Source organism: Armigeres subalbatus, chromosome 1, assembly GCF_024139115.2.
Source record: "Armigeres subalbatus isolate Guangzhou_Male chromosome 1, GZ_Asu_2, whole genome shotgun sequence".
NCBI classification, from domain to species: domain Eukaryota; kingdom Metazoa; phylum Arthropoda; class Insecta; order Diptera; family Culicidae; genus Armigeres; species Armigeres subalbatus.
The window spans coordinates 273,121,700-273,144,026 of NC_085139.1; the positions used below are offsets into that span (position 1 = coordinate 273,121,700).

Genomic DNA, 22,327 nt, shown 5'->3' on the forward strand with positions numbered 1-22,327 from the left:
ATTTGATTTTGATTTGATTTTGATTTGATTTTGATTTGATTTTGATTTGATTTTGATTTGATTTTGATTTGATTTTGATTTGATTTTGATTTGATTTTGATTTGATTTTGATTTGATTTTGATTTGATTTTGATTTGATTTTGATTTGATTTTGATTTGATTTTGATTTGATTTTGATTTGATTTTGATTTGATTTTGATTTGATTTTGATTTGATTTTGATTTGATTTTGATTTGATTTTGATTTGATTTTGATTTGATTTTGATTTGATTTTGATTTGATTTTGATTTGATTTTGATTTGATTTTGATTTGATTTTGATTTGATTTGGATTTGATTTTGATTTGATTTTGATTTGATTTTGATTTGATTTTGATTTGATTTTGATTTGATTTTGATTTGATTTTGATTTGATTTTGATTTGATTTTGATTTGATTTTGATTTGATTTTGATTTGATTTTGATTTGATTTTGATTTGATTTTGATTTGATTTTGATTTGATTTTGATTTGATTTTGATTTGATTTTGATTTGATTTTGATTTGATTTTGATTTGATTTTGATTTGATTTTGATTTGATTTTGATTTGATTTTGATTTGATTTTGATTTGATTTTGATTTGATTTTGATTTGATTTTGATTTGATTTTGATTTGATTTTGATTTGATTTTGATTTGATTTTGATTTGATTTTGATTTGATTTTGATTTGATTTTGATTTGATTTTGATTTGATTTTGATTTGATTTTGATTTGATTTTGATTTGATTTTGATTTGATTTTGATTTGATTTTGATTTGATTTTGATTTGATTTTGATTTGATTTTGATTTGATTTTGATTTGATTTTGATTTGATTTTGATTTGATTTTGATTTGATTTTGATTTGATTTTGATTTGATTTTGATTTGATTTTGATTTGATTTTGATTTGATTTTGATTTGATTTTGATTTGATTTTGATTTGATTTTGATTTGATTTTGATTTGATTTTGATTTGATTTGTTTTTGTTTTGATTTTGATTTGTTTTGTTTTGATTTGATTTTGATTTGATTTTGATTTGATTTTGATTTGATTTTGATTTGATTTTGATTTGATTTTGATTTGATTTTGATTTGATTTTGATTTGATTTTGATTTGATTTTGATTTGATTTTGATTTGATTTTGATTTGATTTTGATTTGATTTTGATTTGATTTTGATTTGATTTTGATTTGATTTTGATTTGATTTTGATTTGATTTTGATTTGATTTTGATTTGATTTTGATTTGATTTTGATTTGATTTTGATTTGATTTTGATTTGATTTTGATTTGATTTTGATTTGATTTTGATTTGATTTTGATTTGATTTTGATTTGATTTTGATTTGATTTTGATTTGATTTTGATTTGATTTTGATTTGATTTTGATTTGATTTTGATTTGATTTTGATTTGATTTTGATTTGATTTTGATTTGATTTTGATTTGATTTTGATTTGATTTTGATTTGATTTTGATTTGATTTTGATTTGATTTTGATTTGATTTTGATTTGATTTTGACATACAAGTTGGGAAAATTATACAATATTTTGTATAAGTTTTCCTTTCACCTTAAAGTAGAATAATGCCCATGGCCAATTTTATATTTATTTCGTACTGTTCGATTCAACTTCATCACTATGTGACTAAATGACAAATAAGGCGCATTTCGAGTGAGTGTGAAGAAGTACAAACACGAAAGCCTTTCTTTAGTCCAGCAATAATCACAGCATTTGCAACTCAAGTAATGGACTGTCGTCCGAAAAGTGAAATCCGACGGCAATTGGACGTAAATCACCCACTACAAAAGGCGCCCTCTTTCCTTAGCAGGATACAGTCATCAACAGTCTTCAGCCACAACATCCAACCATCAGTCAATCGGCGATGGGAAGAAGAGAAACCGAAGATGACTCCATTCGATGGTCAACCAACACACACATCCGCAACATCATCATCCAAACGAATCCTCCAAACCCATCGACCACGGTTCAGTTCATAATGAATTCAGCAAACTTGTCGACTGACGCCCATCGGTCAGTTCCGCATACCATTCCGTGCGACAAAATAATAAAATCTGCGCGTCCGCGAAAAAAAATATCTTCTTTCACCTGTGCGCTTTTGCGTCGATGACTGTGACTTTCAGTGCAGAGTTTTATTATTTTCTGTTTCAGCCACTTCTCGAATGGGAATAATCGGACGCATCGTTGGGCGAAAAAGGTTAAACATCAATAATTGAACAATTACTGTCCATTGAACGGCAACTGATCGGAATCTTTCGCATGGTTTTTGATCAAGTACTTTGGTCACACGTAACAAAATCCTCGTAACCGAAGTAGGCTGCGAACCGTGCAATCTTAATTTATTTCCACGGTAACCGCGAAGCCCGTTACAAAGTTCGAAAAGCAAAGTCGCTATTTTTGTTATCGCGATTTGCGATGGCGACCGACGAAAAGAAAGACTTCAAAGACCGATCGGACGACGAACCCGAAATAGTCAACATCGCCAACTATTTCGGACCCCATTTCCACATGTGCTCGTCATAACTCATTGAACGGCAAATCAATGTTGTGATGGTGGATTACAGCACCACTGTATACGATCTCGTAAAAATGTAATGATCACGAGATCGGTTTATTGACTTCACTCCGCGCGAGCAATCGACCAATGTCGAAACACAATTCGAAGAAATATTTTGCGGATGACTCTCCGCCAGTAGTCGCCACCATCATCCACTTGTTAGTGTTACTCATTTACGTCAATCCGGCGGCGATGTCGGAACGCACTCGTTCCAATATACCGCACATATCGAGATCGTTATTGAGTCAGTCCCGGAGAAAGAGGTGTAAAATGTCACGGCACCGAAAGGCCACCCGAAAAGGCAAGGCCGTCACGACCGTCTCCGATAACAACAACGCAAGAGAGAAGATCGTGCTGCGAAGGGGACTGTGAACGAGGGGCACCCTTCGGAGCGATAATCCGCGGATTGGATTGCGCGCTTTGTCGTGGCGAGGGAAAGTTTTTTTTCTTTCGCGCGCCGATCGGCTGAGCCAAAGGCAAACAATGAATCAGAAGAGATACGGATTTCATGTGCTGTGAGTCCATGGTGGAGCTGGATGACTGAGTTGGTGTTGAAAACTGTTGGCGATGGTGTCGACGGAGGGAAAAGTTGGGCAAACAAGGGTGGAAGTGATTGTTGTGAGTGGCTTTATATTTTTCAAAACAACCAACAATTGAAAGAGGAAATCTGCATGAATGAAAGAGGAGCAGGATGAAGCTTATGCTTATTGATTGCTTTTGAATGGTGGGAGAAGTTGGTGACTGTCTTTGAGCAAGGGAACCCTCACTCAGTTTCTCACGGAGCAAGAGTGGAATCTTATGTTTCTCGGACATGCATCATTCAGAGCTGTGGGCAATAATAGTATTGAGTGCCATTTAGAAATTGCAATCATTTGATTATAATATTATAGGAAACTTATTATATTCTCTAACCAACATATACCAAATTGCATCCAGAAGAAATGTTGATCCATTGTGACCAACTATAAGGATCCCTATTTCAAAACTGCGTTCAGAAATCCGAAATACGCAGTATTTGAAATCGTCGGATTTGAGACAAATCCTCAGCAGTATTTGAGACAAATCCTCGGCAGGATTTGAGACAAATCTTCGGCAGGATTTGAGACGAATCCTCGCACAATAGGAAAAAAGGAGGTATTTTTGGCCAAAATTATGAATCCTGCAATAAACGGTGATATTCATCATAAAAACATAGATAGAAAAGAAAATATATTTTTTCTGAGCCATCAATGGGGTATGGGGCCAATTTTCGGCATAGCATCGATTTTTGGCATATTCTACAAAACCAACGGAATTTGGTTACTTTTTGGCTTGCAATAAGCCTGTTCGATGCTAAATAAATTCCTAATGGTCATATACTGTATATTCGTGTCACAGACAAATGGACGCAACACAGATTTCTTAAAATGATCAAAAAGCACTATTAGCTTCTGGTGTTGAAAATTCACGAATAGAACTTATTAAACCAACAAAGGAGGGCAGAACAGATTCAATTAGCGTCATTTTGTGACATCAACGAAATGGAGATTCATTTATTTTATATTTCATTAAGATTTCTTTCATAATTATAAAAAGGTATTGTGGCAAAAAGTTATTCACACTACTCATCCAACACGTTATGACACGTTATGGTTAAATCTATAATTCGCTCCTATAATGTAGTAATGTCAAAATTGTAAATTTTGAACAACTTCCCTTCTCACTGCTTAACGCTTTTTATATGATAGATTATTTTTTCTTGAATTATGCGCAACGTTAAGGCATAACCCTTTCCCTTAAAATGTTATGTAAATTGTGTTCGTCACCAAATTCAATTAAAGTGGCATTATTAAGTAACTCAGATTAAAATTTAAAAATAAGAAGTTTACCAAAACACCTGATTAATCCCCCTAGCGGTAATGTTGTCTTTCTCGTACATTATAAGAAAATGTATTTTGGCCATAACTTTTGAGCCCATAGTCCAATCCAGCCTATTTTTAATAGGGAACAATGGACCAACGTTCTCTGACGAATGAAACTTGTTGCGAGTAAATTGGTTTAGAGTAAGTGCTTAAAAAAGAGTTAAGACCATTTTTGCTCACACACATACAGACATTTACACACATGTACACACAGACATCACCTCAATTCTGAGTCGATCGGTATTCAACACTATTAGAGTTTGGGCTTTTTTTAATGCTTTCAGAGCGATCATTTAGCTTCTACGTATACTCAGTCCACGAGAACGGCAAAAATGGGCAATTTTTAAAATTCATGTATCTTACAAAATTGTGAATTTGGGCAGAATTTTATTCATGGTCCTCAAAGCTTAAGAGTTCAATAGTGTAGTGCATGATGTTTTACTGCGGGGTATTGCGGGGTACCAAACTGTTTTGTTCGTTAAATATTGCGTAAAATTTGCTTTTACAAATCTACTAAAAACTAAATTCTGGACGGAGCTATTATTACATTATCAAGTCTATTGCATAGATCTGTTTAAGAGCTTTGTAACGATATATAAATATGTTACTTTTGAGACGAAAACATGGCAAAGCTGTCCGTTTTTCCAAAAAAAGTTAAAAATATAATTTCTAGGAGGGGCTAGTTTGAACGCCCCCCACCCCTCCCTAAAAAATCTAAAAAATAAAAACCGTCCTGATTATAGAAATATAGGTTATTAGCTGTGTATTCATCACATTTTACTCGCCCAAATCGAAAATTGGCCTTTTGGTAGTTTTGGCCACACCTTTATATAGGGCTGTCCTATTGTGCCTCGGCAGGATTTGAGAAAAATCCCCGGCAGGGTTTGGAGAAAATCCTTCGGTAGGATTTGAATCAAGTCCTCGGCAGGATTTAAGACAAATCCTCGGCAATATTTGAGAAAATCCTCGGCAGGATTTGAGTCAAATCATCGGCAGGATTTGAGACAAATCCTCAGCAGTATTTGAGACAAATCCTCGGCAGGATTTGAGACGAATCCTCGGCAGGATTAGAAACAAATCTTCGGCAGGATAGGGGACGAATCCTCGGCAGGATTTCAGAAAAATCCCCGGCAGGATTTAAAATTAAACCCTCGGTAGGATTTGAATGAAGTCCTCGGCAGGATTTAAGACAAATCCTCGGCAATATTTGAGACAAATCCTCGGCAGGATTTGAGACAAATCCTCGGCAGGATTTGAGGCAAATCCTCAGCAAGCATCAAGACAAACCCTCAGCTGGATTTGAGACAAATCTTCGGCAGGATTTGAAACAAATCGTCGGCAGGATTTGGGACTAATCTTCGGCAGGATTTGAGACAAATCCTCGGCAGTATTTGGGAAAAATCCTCGGCAGGATTTGAGACAAACCCTCGGCAGGATTTGTTTGCGGCAGGATTTGAGACAAATCTTCGCCAGGATTTAAAATCGTCGGCAGGATTTGGGACGAATCCTCGTCTGGATTTGATAAAAATCCCCGGCAGGATTTGAGAAAAACCCTCGGTATGATTTGAATTAAATCTTCGGCAGGATTTGAGACAATTCTTCGACAGGATTTGAGATAAATCCTCGTCTGGATTCGAGGCAAATTCCTGTCAGGATTTGAGACAAATTCTCGACAGGATTTAAGACAAATCCACGGCAGGATTTGAAACACATCATCGGTAGGATTTGGGACAAATCCTCGACAGGATTTGAGACAAATCCTCAACAAGATTTGAGACAAATCTTTGACAGGATTTAAGACAAATCCTCCACACAATTGAGACAAAACCTCGACAGGATTTAAAACAAATACTCGACAGGATTTGAGACAAATCCTCCACACGATTTGAGATAAATTATCGAAAGGATTTGAGACAAATCCACGACAGGATTTGAGACAAATCCTCCACATGATTTGAGACGAATCCTCCACTGGTGTTGAGACAACTCCTCCACAGGATTTGAAACAAATCTTCCATAGGATTTGAGACAAATTCTCCACAGGATTTGAGACAAATCCTCCACAGGATTTGAGACAAATCCTCCACAGGATTTGAGACAAATCCCCAACAGGATTCAAGCAAATCCTCTACTGGATTTGAGACAAATCCTCTACTGGATTTGAGACAAATCCTCTACTGGATTTGAGACAAATCCTCTACTGGATTTGGGACAAATCCTTGACAGGATTTGGGACAAATCCTTGACAGGATTTGGGACAAATCCTTGACAGGATTTGGGACAAATCCTTGACAGGATTTGGGACAAATCCTTGACAGGATTTGGGACAAATCCTTGACAGGATTTGGGACAAATCCTTGACAGGATTTGAGACAAATCCTTGACAGGATTTGAGACAAATCCTTGACAGGATTTGAGACAAATCCTTGGCAGGATTTGAGACAAATCCACGACAGGATTTTAGACAAATCTTCGACAGGATTTGAGACAAATCTTCGACAGGATTTGAGACAAATACTCGACAGGGTCTGAGACAAATCCTTGGCAGGATTTGAGACAAATCCTTGGCAGGATTTGAGACAAATCCTTGGCAGGATTTGAGACAAATCCTTGGCAGGATTTGAGACAAATCCTTGGCAGGATTTGAGACAAATCCTTGGCAGGATTTGAGACAAATCCTTGGCAGGATTTGAGACAAATCCTTGGCAGGATTTGAGACAAATCCTTAGCAGGATTTGAGACAAATCCTTAGCAGGATTTGAGACAAATCCTTAGCAGGATTTGAGACAAATCCTTAGCAGGATTTGAGACAAATCCTTAGCAGGATTTGGGACAAATCCTTAGCAGGATTTGGGACAAATCCTTAGCAGGATTTGAGACAAATCCTTGGCATGATTTGAGACAAATCCTTGGCAGGATTTGAGACAAATCCTTTGCAGGATTTGAGACAAATCCTTTGCAGGATTTGAGACAAATCCTTGGCAGGATTTGAGACAAATCCTTGGCAGGATTTGAGACAAATCCTTGGCAGGATTTGAGACAAATCCTTGGCAGGATTTGAGACAAATCCTTGGCAGGACTTGGAACAAATCCTAGGCAGGATTTGAATCAAATCCTAGGCAGGATTTGAATCAAATATATGGCAAGATTTGAAACAAATCCTTGGCAGGATTTGAAACAAAACCTCGGCAGGATTTAAAACAAATCCTTAGCAGGATTTGAAACAAATCCTTAGCAGGATTAGGGACAAATCCTTGGCAGGATTAGGGACAAATCCTTGGCACGATTTGAGACAAATCCTTGGCAAGATTTGAGACAAATCCTTGGCAGGATTTGAGCAAATCCTTGGCAGGATTTGAGCAAATCCTTGGCAGGATTTGAGCAAATCCTTGGCAGGATTTGAGACAAATCCTTGGCAGAATTTGAAACAAATCCTTTGCAGGATTTGAGACAAATCCTTTGCAGGATTTGAGACAAATCCTTTGCAGGATTTGAGACAAATCCTTTGCAGGATTTGAGACAAATCCTTTGCAGGATTTGAGACAAATCCTTTGCAGGATTTGAGACAAATCTTTTGCAGGATTTGAGACAAATCCTTTGCAGGATTTGAGACAAATCCTTTGCAGGATTTGAGACAAATCCTTTGCAGGATTTGAGACAAATCCTTTGCAGGATTTGAGACAAATCCTGTGCAGGATTTGAGACAAATCCTGTGCAGGATTTGAGACAAATCCTGTGCAGGATTTGAGACAAATCCTTTGCAGGATTTGAGACAAATCCTGTGCAGGATTTGAGACAAATCCTGTGCAGGATTTGAGACAAATCCTTTGCAGGATTTGAGACAAATCCTTTGCAGGATTTGAGACAAATCCTTTGCAGGATTTGAGACAAATCCTTTGCAGGATTTGAGACAAATCCTTTGCAGGATTTGAGACAAATCCTTTGCAGCATTTGAGACAAATCCTTTGCAGGATTTGAGACAAATCCTTTGCAGGATTTGAGACAAATCCTTTGCAGGATTTGAGACAAATCCTTTGCAGGATTTGAGACAAATCCTTTGCAGGATTTGAGACAAATCCTTTGCAGGATTTGAGACAAATCCTCCACAGGATTTGAGACAAATCCTCCACAGGATTTGAGACAAATCCTCCACAGGATTTGAGACAAATCCTCCACAGGATTTGAGACAAATCCTCTGCAGGATTTGAGACAAATCCTTGGCAGGATTTGAGACAAATCCTTGACAGGATTTGAGACAAATCCTTGGCAGGATTTGACACAAATCCTTGGCAGGATTTGAGACAAATCCACAACAGGATTTAAGACAAATCTTTGGCAGGATTTAAGACAAATCCTTGGCAGGGTTTGGGACAAATTCTCGACAGGGTTTGAGACAAATTCTCGACAGGGTTTGAGACAAATCCTTGGCAGGATTTGAGACAAATTCTTGGCAGGATTTGAGACAAATCCTTGGCAGGATTTGAGACAAATCCTTGGCAGAATTTGAGACAAATCCTTGGCAGGATTTGAGACAAATCCTTGGCAGGATTGGATACAAATCCTTGGCAGGATTTGAGACAAATCCTCGGCAGGATTTGAGACAAATCCTCGGCAGGATTTGAGACAAATCCTCGGCAGGATTTGAGACAAATCCTTGGCAGGATTTGAGACAAATTCTTAGCAGGATTTGAGACAAATCCTTGGCAGGATTTGAGACAAATTGGCAGGATTTGAGACAAATCCTTGGCAGGATTTGAGACAAATTCTTGGCAGGATTTGAGACAAATCCTTGGCAGGATTTGAGACAAATTGGTAGGATTTGAGACAAATCCTTGACAGGATTTGAGACAAACCCTTGGCAAGATGTGAGACAAATCCTTGGACGGATTTGAGATAAATCCTTAGCAGGATTTGAAACAAATCCTTGGCAGGGTTTGAGACAAATCCTTGACAGGATTTGAGACAAATCCTTGACAGGATTTGAGACAAATCCTTGACAGGATTTGAGACAAATCCTTGACAGGATTTGAGACAAATCCTTGACAGGATTTGAGACAAATCCTTTGCAGGATTTGAGACAAATCCTTTGCAGGATTTGAGACAAATCCTGTGCAGGATTTGAGACAAATCCTGTGCAGGATTTGAGACAAATCCTGTGCAGGATTTGAGACAAATCCTGTGCAGGATTTGAGACAAATCCTTGGCAGGATTTGAGACAAATCCTTTGCAGGATTTGAGACAAATCCTTGGCAGGATTTGAGACAAATCCTTGGCAGGATTTGAGACAAATCCTTGGCAGGATTTGAGACAAATCCTTGGCAGAATTTAAGACAAATCCTTTGCAGGATTTGAGACAAATCTTTGCAGGATTTGAGACAAATCCTTTGCAGGATTTGAGACAAATCCTTTGCAGGATTTGAGACAAATCCTTTGCAGGATTTGAGACAAATCCTTTGCAGGATTTGAGACAAATCCTTTGCAGGATTTGAGACAAATCCTTTGCAGGATTTGAGACAAATCCTTTGCAGGATTTGAGACAAATCCTTTGCAGGATTTGAGACAAATCCTTTGCAGGATTTGAGACAAATCCTTTGCTGGATTTGAGACAAATCCTATGCAGGATTTGAGACAAATCCTTTGCAGGATTTGAGACAAATCCTTTGCAGGTTTTGAGACTAATCCTTTGCAGGATTTGAGACAAATCCTTTGCAGGTTTTGAGACAAATCCTTGGCAGGATTTGAGACAAATCCTTGGCAGGATTTGAGACAAATCCTTGGCAGGATTTGAGACAAATCCTTGGCAGGATCTGAGACAAATCGACAGGATTTGAGACAAATCTTTGGCAGGATTTAAGACAAATTGGGACAAATTGGGATTTGGGACAAATTCTCGACGGGGTTTGAGACAAATCCTTGGCAGGATTTGAGACAAATCCTTGGCAGAATTTGAGACAAATCCTTGGCAGGATTTGAGACAAATGCTTGGCAGGATTTGAGACAAATTCTCGACTGGGTTTGAGACAAATCCTTGGCAGGATTTGAGACAAATTCTCGACTGGGTTTGAGACAAATCCTCGGCAGGATTTGAGACAAATCCTTGGCGGAATTTGAGACAAATCCTTGGCAGGATTTGAGACAAATCCTTGGCAGGATTTGAGACAAATCCTTGGCAGGATTTGAGACAAATCCTTGGCAGGATTTGAGACAAATCCTTGGCAGGATTTGAGACAAATCCTTGGCAGGATTTGAGACAAATCCTTGGCAGGATTTGAGACAAATCCTTGGCAGGATTTGATACAAATCCTTGGCAGGATTTGAGACAAATCCTTGGCAGGATTTGAGACAAATCCTCGACAGGATTTGAGACAAATCCTCGGCAGGATTTGAGACAAATCCTCGGCAGGATTTGAGACAAATCCTCGGCAGGATTTGAGACAAATCCTCGGCAGGATTTGAGACAAATCCTCGGCAGGATTTGAGACAAATCCTCGGCAGGATTTGAGACAAATCCTTGGCAGGATTTGAGACAAATTGGCAGGATTTGAGGCAAATCCTTGGCAGGATTTGAGACAAATCTTTGGCAGGATTTGAGACAAATAGTTGACAGGATTTGAGACAAATCTTTGGCAAGATGTGAGACAAATCCTTGGCAGGATTTGAGACAAATCCTTGGCAGGATTTGAGACAAATCCTTGGCAGGATTTGAGACAAATCCTTGGCAGGATTTGAGACAAATCCTTGGCAGGATTTGAGATAAATCCTTAGCAGGGTTTGAGACAAATCCTTGACAGGATTTGAGACAAATCCTTGACAGGATTTGAGACAAATCCTTGACAGGATTTGAGACAAATCCTTGACAGGATTTGAGACAAATCCTTTGCAGGATTTGATACAAATCCTTTGCAGGATTTGAAACAAATCCTTTGCAGGATTTGAAACAAATCCTTTGCAGGATTTGAAACAAATCCTTGGCAGGGTTTGAGACGAATCCTTGACAGGATTTGAGACAAATCCTTTGCAGGATTTGATACAAATCCTTTGCTGGATTTGATACAAATCCTTTGCAGGATTTGATACAAATCCTTTGCAGGATTTGAGACAAATCCTGTGCAGGATTTGAGACAAATCCTTGGCAGGATTTGAGACAAATCCTTGGCAGAATTTGAGACAAATCTTTTGCAGGTTTTGAGACAAATCCTTGGCAGGATTTGAGACAAATCCTTGGCAGGATTTGAGACAAATCCTTGGCAGGATTTGAGACAAATCCTTGGCAGGATTTGAGACAAATCCTTGGCAGAATTTGAGACAAATCCTTGGCAGGATTTGAGACAAATCCTTGGCAAGATTTGATACAAATCCTTGGCAGGATTTGAGACAAATCCTCGGCAGGATTTGAGACAAATCCTTTGCATGATTTAAGACAAATCTTTTGCAGGATTTGAGACAAATCCTTTGCAGGATTTGAGACAAATCCTCCACAGGATTTGAGACAAATCCTTGGCAGGATTTGAGACAAATCCTTGGCAGGATTTGAGACAAATCCTTGACAGGATTTGAGACAAATCCTTGACAGGATTTGAGACAAATCTTTGGCAGGATTTAAGACAAATCCTTGGCAGGGTTTGGGACAAATTCTCGACAGGGTTTTGAGACAAATCCTTGGCAGTATTTGAGACAAATCCTTGGCAGGATATGAGACAAATCCTTGGCAGGGTTTGAGACAAATTCTCGACAGGGTTTGAGACAAATCCTTGGCAGGATTTGAGACAAATTCTTGGCAGGATTTGAGACAAATTCTTGGCAGGATTTGAGACAAATCCTTGGCAGGATTTGAGACAAATCCTTGGCAGAATTTGAGACAAATCCTTGGCAGAATTTGAGACAAATCCTTGGCAGGATTTGAGACAAATCCTTGGCAAGATTTGATACAAATCCTTGGCAGGATTTGAGACAAATTGGCAGGATTTGAGACAAATCCTTTGCAGGATTTGAGACAAATCCTTGGCAGGATTTGAGACAAATCCTTGGCAGGATTTGAGACAAATCCTTGACAAATCCTTGGCAGGATTTGAGATAAATCCTTAGCAGGATTTGAAACAAATCCTTGGCAGGGTTTGAGACAAATCCTTGACAGGATTTGAGACAAATCCTTGACAGGATTTGAGACAAATCCTTGACAGGATTTGAGACAAATCCTTAACAGGATTTGAGACAAATCCTTGACAGGATTTGAGACAAATCCTTTGCAGGATTTGAGACAAATCCTTGGCAGGATTTGAGACAAATCCTTGGAAGGATTTGAGACAAATCCTTGGCAGGATTTGAGACAAATCCTTGGCAGAATTTAAGACAAATCCTTTGCAGGATTTGAGACAAATCTTTGCAGGATTTTAGACAAATCCTTTGCAGGATTTGAGACAAATCCTTTGCAGGATTTGAGACAAATCCTTTGCAGGATTTGAGACAAATCCTTTGCAGTATTTGAGACAAATCCTTTGCAGTATTTGAGACAAATCCTTTGCAGGTTTTGAGACTAATCCTTGGCAGGATTTGAGACAAATCCTTGGCAGGATCTGAGATAAATCCTTGGCAGGATTTGAGACAAACCCTTGGCAGGATTTGAGACAAATCCTTGGCAGGATCTGAGACAAATCCTTGGCAGGATTTGAGACAAATTTTCGATAGGATTTGAAGCAAATCCACGACAGGATTTAAGACACATTATCGGCAGGATTTGAGACAAATCCTCTGCAGCTTTTGAGACAAATTCTCGTTGTGATTTGAAAAAAAAATCTCCCCAGGGTTTGAGACAAAACCAAGACAGGATTCAAAACAAATTCTCGACAGTAATTGAGACAAATCTCCGGAAATATCTGAGACAAATGATCGGCAGTTTTTGAAACAAACTCTCAGCAAGATTTGAGATGAAACTTCGGTAGGAATTTAGACAAATCTTCGACGGGATTGGAGGCAAATCCGCGGAAGGTTTTGAATCAAATCCTCCGCACGATTAGAGTCAAGTCTTCGGTAGGATTTGTGACGAACTCTCGGCAGGATTTAAGACAAATCGATTTGAGGCAAATGCTCAACAGGATTTGAGACAAATCTTTGGCAAAATTTGAGACAAATCTTTAGCAAGATGTGAGACAAGTCTTCGGCTAGATTTTAGATTTGGTTCAAATCTTTTTGAAGAGCTGACAGGGTTGAAATCAAATCTTTAGTAGGATTTGAGTTAAGTCCTTGGAAGGATTCGAGAAAGACAAATCTTTTGCAGGATTTGATGCAAATCCTCGGCAGTATTTTAAACCAACCCAGGCTTTGAGGCTTATCTTTAGTATGACTGTACTGACGATAGGTTTGCAATCAAATTTTTGGCAGTATTTGAGAGGAATCCTTTGAAGAAATTTGTTCAATCATTGGTAGAATAGAAAATAAATCATCATCAGGATTATTAGAGAAACTCATGACAGGGTTAGAGACAAATCCGTGTTTTTATTGAAAAGAAATTGTTGTCAACAATCGGAACAATTCGTCGGCAGAATTTGAGACAAACACAGGAATTGGGATAAATCCATAACAGGATTTGTCAATAACCCGTGCATGACGTTTATACAAAGCAAAGGCAGAATTTAAGACAAATCGTCGCGTTGTCTGGGGTTGAATTAAAACAAGCATCAGATTTTCCATCAAAGACCATTTTGTCATAGTAATAGTGGAGTTATTAACAACCTATTCCTCTGGTAAATGACTTTCCCAACAGTTTAATACCAACATCATAAATATAATTTATAAACAACTCAAGCAACATCAAGACGGTTCAGCCTTGTGCATTACCTAGATCTCATGGATTCACTTTTTTGAGCAAAAACAACAGCCATTTCGGCACCGAAAACATCAATCAACCGTCCTAAATCGTTGCCCTCCAAGTTGCCGGCCGCATAAATCCATCCAGTAGTACTAAAGTGATAATTACCAAAAATCACGAACTAGCGCGCGCACGCGGTCACCTCGCTTTACAGCTCCATTACCGGTTAGAGGGCACCTGCAACATTGGCAGCCCGGTGGTGATGTGGTGACCACAACAACAAAACTAATGTCACACTTTCGAAACATCGAATCACATCGCGCGAATCGAAACCACTCAGTTAGAGGTCGTCCAATAAAGCGTGATCAAGCTGGGAGAAAAAAGTCCCACGTTTTACAGCAATTAGAGACGCTCGTGGCAGGTCGATTGCTTCATGGCTTTGTACCAACCAACAAGGCGAGTACTGAGAGGGTCTTCTTAATACCTTTCGTTGATGAGCCGTTTAGAGGCAGGCACACTTGAGATTCCAACCGACAGCGTCATTGCCCGGAGACCGCTCAGGGGGGAAACATCCGAAGACACCAATAGGCCTAGGCAAAGTTCACACGGTCATTGCTAATCCGATGATTGCTTGTTGCTTGTTGGGACCCTCGGAACAGAGCGGCGGTTTGTGGATTGCGGTGACCCTTTAGTAGTGGGTACTTGAAGTTCCATCAAAGTTGCGATCATCGTCGTCGTTTCTAAAGCTCTGGCACGCAGCTAAAGCAGCGGCAATTACTATTAGAGAAACATAATTTACTTATTCATTCATTCAAGATCGTTGCAGATTGTCCGCATTCTTTTATTTCCATTGACGGTTGGCCTAATGCGTTGTCGAACAGGTATCTTGCGTTGTCGCGCGTCACACAATGACAGACATTAAACCTAACATCGATTTTTCAGTTCATTCAAGATTAAATGCCTATTTTTCGGACATTAATTATGAAACGATACTGGGCTGGGATATCCAATCAAAGCAAAAACACATCACTTAAGATTTTGGCAAGTCGTAGTTGAAGGAAATGTCACTGTTTTGGCAATGCGTTGTTACATCGACCTGAGCAATTGCAGCACGCTTAGACACAGCACGGTGCGGTGCGGCTTCGTTGAACCAAACCTTCCCTTCACCATCTCGTTTTACAGTGTGGTATTAAATCAGCGCAGTAGTTGGCTCACATCATCTTCAATTGGACCGTGTTCGTATCATGTATTACGATCGTGTGGGGTGTAATTGAATAGCAACGTTATTTCTGCTTAGTGTTTCGAGATCGACAAAACCTGACTACCGACCGTCGTCCGCCAGGCAATTCTAGACCATGATGGAAGATGATCGCTGGCACCCTTGACGAACGAATGCGACTGTTTGTTTGTATCTGTGGATTATTATAATTATGACATTTTCGCCTTCGTAACACAAGCGATGATGTTGCTGACTGGAGATCGGCTTCGCTCAAATCGATTCCAGCGCGGAAGGTTGTTGTTACTTGTCTGATGGATCACCACTTTTTTTGCAGTAATATTGCCCACGGCTGCTGATGGCTTCCTAAAGTTAGAGGAAGAACGCGATGAAGATGGACGTCATTCGTCTGGGTTGATCGCGGCAGCGGTAATTAGAGGATGTTGGATTGCAGCATCTTTCCCCCCGAATCTATCAGATCGTTTTAATGATGTTCGACGTTTGGCCCAATTGAATTATACGAGCGTACAACGTGAGGCTTCTTCAATGGCGGATGTCATTGAATTGCCTGCTGAAGGTCGGTGGATCTTAAGTAATTGGGAGGAAACCGAATTGCGGGTTGCTTAAATCTCGTCTAGCGATTGGTTGACTTTTTTGAAACCGTGTCAGTGATAAACGGACCAGCTTTATATCTTTCTCATTGCATAGAAATTTGAAAATAACAACGCCACTAACTGTCCCAATTGTCTTTTTGACATAAACTACGTCTAAGGGGAAGCCTCAGATACAGGGTGCAAAATGAAAATTTCCAAATTGGGGACCGTCACGAAATCATGTAAGATTTCAAACGGTAATAGCGTCTTTATCTTTCAATGGATTTTCGACATTTGCTTATCAATCGATTCGGAAACTCTCCAGCAATTTGCCAATTCTATTGATACTATTGATTATCAACGTTAAACTATTGAAAATGTTATTTCTTTCCAAACCGGGTGAAAAATTCAATCCCGTTCATAAATCCCCAACACGGACATCAGATTGCAGTAACGTACGGACCTTTTGATCCACTGCTTCGTTTTCCCTGTGTATAAAAAGCCCCGTGTTTAGCGTGCGCGTGTCATTTTCATTCTGCATGTCACGGAGAACGGACGATTTCGTTCGCACGGGAGGGCTCGTTGATTGAGCTTTATGAGTCATGATGCGGATGAAATTTTTCGTCAGGTGGTGGTGGCGGTCGTGGCAACAGCAGTACATCTTTTCATCCGTGTTTCCAACAGCATCGTTGAATCTGGCAATCAACGTCGTGCTGTTGATGAGGCACATAAGTGGAAATTAATCGGTTCTTTTCAGGACCACCATTATGTTTGGGAGGCAGGTTAAGTTGAAATAATTTGTTGACGTAAACTACGTCTAAGGGGAAGACTCAGATACAGGATGTAAAACGGAAATTTCCAAATTCGAGACCGTATCGAAATTAGGATAGATTTCAAACACTAATAGCGTCTTTATCTTTCGATGGATTTTTAATCACTTACTCTGCAGAAGTCGAATCTCTGCAGAAGTCGAATGATGGATTGAATCTTATGAATGTTTGCGTTACTGCTGCCGATTTATTGCAACAATCTCATGAATTTACTCTCAGTCAAACCAAATTCCTCCAATGAAAAAAAATTAATGCCCTGAAAAAGACAGATTTCAGATCATGCGGATTTCTAATCACCAACACAACAGCAACCATTCGATAGTCAGAATATCACAAGAGTATTTCACTCAAATTCAGATGCTGGCTCTTTGGTTCTACCGCTACACCGCAACAGATTGCCATCGTTGGATTCTCTGTCGCAACGATTCTGTTACGAGCGTTACCTACGCCATCGGTGGGAACGAAGAGCGTGCGTCAGAAGGAGAAGCTGGAAAAATGTATTTGCATGGATGGAAATTAAACCTGAAACAAGTAGCAGTCTATCTACTAAAATAATAATCTTGAGGGGAAATTTCATTGGTATTGATGTTTTCCATGCGAATAAATGTTTGTAGCGTCCCTGACGCACGGTCGTGATTCCGCCACCGACGGAAACTATCAGCCATCACCAAGCGATTAATATGAACTTTGATCAAAATTCGTCTCGCCTCAAATTATGGCTTAAGAGCTGCTTTCACTGATGACACTTCAGACGCAACCGTTGCAGAAATAAACACCACCATATCCGCCATCGTAGAGACACGCAAGAAAATTCCATCCGAGTGCTGTTGATGCTGACGACGACGACCGCGCGACCCACACCATCGCCGGGAATAAAATTTCCGGTAGGAGCTCCGCCGATGCCGAAGGTGGTACCATGGTCTGGTCTCCGCGACATCTCGAACGAAATGGCTCGCGCGCGCGGAAGAGCTGCTTTCTTGTAATCAATAATGTTGAACCTGTAGCCACGCCTCTTTGGTGCGTGTTTGATGGTTACCCAATATTTGCAGTCATACCGGACAACAAAGAGGAGGGACTAATGAGCCATCTTTATTGGTTATAAGAAAACTGCTCTCCCCCGCGCGCGTGGCGCAATCAGCCTCATTCCAGCTCAAGACAGCAGCACGTACGGACGTGTTTTTTGCTCGCGCAGTTTTGACGTAAACTACGTCTAAGGGGAAGACTCAGATACAGGGTGTAAAACCGAAATTTCCAAATTCGAAACCGTCACGAAATTAGGATAGATTCCAAACGCTAATAGCGTCTTTATCTTTCGATGGATTTTCGAGATTTGCTTATCAATAGATTCGGAAACTCTCCAGCAATTTGCCAATTCTATTGATACTATAGATTATCAACGTAAAACTATTGAAAATGTTATTTCTTTCCAAACCGGGTGAAAAATTCAATTCCGTTCATAAATCCCCAACACGGACATCAGATTGCAGTAAGGTACGGGCCTTTTGATCCACTGCTTCATTTTCCCTGTTTTCTGTATGTATGTAGAATCACGAGCGCGCGTCAAACGGAGAAGCTGCAAAAATGTATTCGCATGGATGACTATCTACTAAAATTATATGTCTTTCTCTGAATCGGGATCTCGTGATTCTACTACCGACGGAAAACAATCTGCCATCACCAAGCAATTAAGTTTTACTTTGATCAAAATTCATTTCGCCTCAAGTTGTGACTTGAGAGCTACTTTCATTGATGGTAGCCAATCGTTAGTAGGGGAAATTACGGATTTGGCAGGTTTTGTTCTATTATTGTCAGGGGGTTTTCCGTAACTAATTATGCTCAAATTTGGCCTAAACATTCTTTGCATATCAAAGAATATTGTGGCCTAATTTCATAAAATTTTGTCAACAAAAACCCCCGCCGACAATAATAGAACAAAACCTGCCAAAGCCGTAATTACCATCAATGAAAGCCGTCATTCTCCCTACTTCATACAAGAAAATTTAATCTGAGTGCTGCTAATATTAATGACGACGACCGCGCGACCCACACCATTCGCCGATGCCGAAAGTGGTACCACGGTCTGCTCTCCGCGACATCTCGAACGAAATGGCTCGCGCGCGCGGTAGAGCTGCTTTCTTGTAATCAATAAAGTTGAATCTGTAGCCACGCCCCTTTGGTGAGTGTTTGACGGTTACACAATATTTGCAGTCATACCGGACAACAAAGAGGAGGGACTAATGAGCCACCTTTATTGGTTATAAGAAAACTGCTCTCTCCCGCGTGCGTGGCATTTCAGTAGAAATGTTGCGGGCGGCGGTCCCAGCATCGGCGGAGTTGCTGAACGAATCAATAGGTTCTTCTCAGGGCCACCATCCTATGCAAAGGAAGAGGTGAGGCAAATATTGTTCAAAGAGCAAATTAACCACTTGGCGACGCCATAATGTTGCCGTCCGTAGCAGAATCACGAGTGCACCCCGGGAGCAGTTGCTACAAATATGAATTTGTATGGATGGCATCAGTGGCAGCCAGGTGAAATTTTCTCAAGATCTTATTTGATTTTGTTGCAGCTTGTGATTGGGAAGGCGGATTATTAACAATCAATCGAAAGATGGAGATGGAGACAGTTCAATCGATATGATGCCCAAGAAATACCCAAGTTTAGTTAAGCTCATTAAGAATATTTTTCGAAAAGTTCGAAAAAGAACAATGAATTGAATTTAAACAAACAAAGCTAAACTACTCATATTATACAAAAAACGAGAATTCAATAAATTTGTTTTAATTACATAAATATATTAGTTCCTTTTAAAATGTAAATTTCATAAGAAATCCAAAGAGTAATTTTGTAATACTCATGGATAATGGCACTAGATTCTTCATTTCACCAAACTGTTTCACGTAGTTTACGTCGGGCGGTCGTGTCTTGAACACAACCCTTATGATTTTTTAGTTGGCTTTGGTAATAAATTTAAAGTACGAGATTTAAAAATAAGATATTTTAAAATTTTGTTTTTCATTTTAGAAAGCTACGTACTCCATTCAAACTATGAAATATGATAACCTAAATTGGATCCTTGAAAGGATTTGGGACGAATCCTTGACAAGATTTGGAAAACATTTTTGACATAATTTGGAATAAATCCTTAACGAGGTTTGAGACAAATCCTTGCCAGGATTTTTGATAAGTCCTTTTAGTTTACAATGTTATGAAAACTCATATGTGAATATGTACGTTATGTGGAAGATATTGATTTGGAAAATGTATTGGAGGTAACCACTTTCCCTTCGATGGGACTCGAACCCATGACCCTACAGTACACTAGACTGGTGCTTTAACCAACTAAGCCACGAAGGACCTCCGTCGGCCTTCGCAACCTAGAGGCTACTTAACGAGCACGAGATTCCCAAATTGGACGCATAGTCAAATCACTCGCAATCCATTTCTCAAGCCAATACTTCCACATGTGTATTGTACACGTCCACATTAGATTGCGAGTGATTTGACTATGCGTCTAATTTGGGAATCTCGAGCTCGTTCAGTAGCCTCTAGATTGCGAAGGCCGACGGAGGTCCTTCGTAGCTTAGTTGGTTAAAGCACCAGTCTAGCGTACTGTAGGGTCATGGTTTCGAGTCCCATCGAAGGGAAAGTGGTTACCTCCAATACATTTTCCAAATCAATATCTTCCACATAACGTACATATTCACATATGAGTTTTCATAACATTGTAAATTAACGTCCAAGTCGGGTGGTTTAATCCCCGGAAATAGGCAATTAACTTTGATTGAACTGAAGTCCTTTTAGGTTTTGGCACACTTTCTTATCAAGGTTTGAAACCAATCCTTGAATGAATTTTAGACAAATGATTAACAGAGTTCGTGTCAAATCTTCGAAAGGAAATTGGGAAAAATCCTTGACAGGATTTGAGACAAATCTTTGACTGGTTTTGAGACAAATCTTTGACAGGATTTGGAGCAAACCCTTAACAGGATGTAGGACGAATCCTTGACAGGGTTTCAGAAAAACCTTGAAAGGATTCCGGACAAAACCTTGACAGGATTTTGAACAAATCCTTGACAAGGTTTGAAACAAACACTTGACAGGATTTGGGAAAAGAAATTTGGCAGTATTTGGGACAAATTCTTAATTAGATTTGGGACAAATACTTTACAGATTTTGGAACAAATCGTTTTTTGGATTTGATGCACTTTCTTATCAAGGTTTGGGCTAAATCCTTCATGGGATTTAGATCAAATTCTGGTCAGGATTTAGAACAAATCCTGGTCAGCATTCAGGACTACAGGTATGTTCCGATTTTATCACGTTTCGATTTTATCACGCTCCGATTTTGTCACGATTTCGTCAACAAAATTATTCCGTTTTTATCAACAAGAAAATTTATTTATTTGTTTTAGATTTAGCTTTTAAAATACAATAACTTTGGTTAGTTTTTGGCCAAATAGCTTTTAAATTTTCATGTAGACGACACAGTCAGATGAAATAAGCAAAATAAATAAATAATATTTCAAGCACTAGTGGTATTAAGGCCGTAACTAACAAGAGAGGATTCTTTTCACCGACACCACCGCATTGAAGTAAAAGTGACAAGATGCGGGTTTTTTGCACTTTATTACTTCAGGATGATGGATTACATTGTTATCTGGCGTTCTGATATAACTGAAAAATCGTTGAAATATTTTTTTCGGATGTTCTAGGTCGTTTAAACTGTCCTGGAGTACATATCCTCGAATGTATCAGGAAATATGTTTACATACAAACGGTCCTAAGCTGAAAGATATGTCCAAAAATATCTATGTAATCATAAGACAAGAATTGATCGAGTTTTAAAGAAAAGTACACTATTTCAGGATCTCCAAAACGTCCTGGAGTTCAGAACATGTGATTTACCCGATCAACCAAGCCCTGAACGACGTATTCGTGCATTGTTGAACATCTTAGCAGGTACATTGAGCGGATATGATTTCACTCATTAGTTTTACACGCAACTACAGGCCTTACAATTTCTCCAAAACATCCTTGAGTTCGATACAGTTCAGAACATGTGATCTACCCGATCAGCCAAGTCCTGAACGATGCAATCGTGCATCGCTGTACATCTCAGCAGGTGCGTCGAGCTGGTAGGATATCACTTCCCAAGTAGCACATTTCTATCGAATCTGGTTATAGTAACTTGATTATGACCAAATTCTGTCGAATATCGGTTACGGCAACCGACCTGGAACATGTGTGCTACTCGGGTTAATTCTTTTACAAGCTACAGTAGACTCTCCACGAGCTGATGTTCTAAGACTCCATATCGAATCGTGAACAAATGATGTCATACTATTTTTTTTTTGAAGGTTGCTTTAATGGTCGAACAGTTTTCAAA

General features: G+C 39.3%; 1 non-coding gene across 1 annotated transcript; it reads right to left on the reverse strand.

Moving 5' to 3' along the window:
* Positions 1-20,219: 20,219 nt before the first annotated feature.
* Positions 20,220-20,295, reverse strand: Trnat-agu (transfer RNA threonine (anticodon AGU)). Its single transcript has one exon. It is a non-coding gene; the product is annotated as a tRNA-Thr (tRNA).
* Between the last annotated feature and the right edge of the window lie 2,032 nt (positions 20,296-22,327).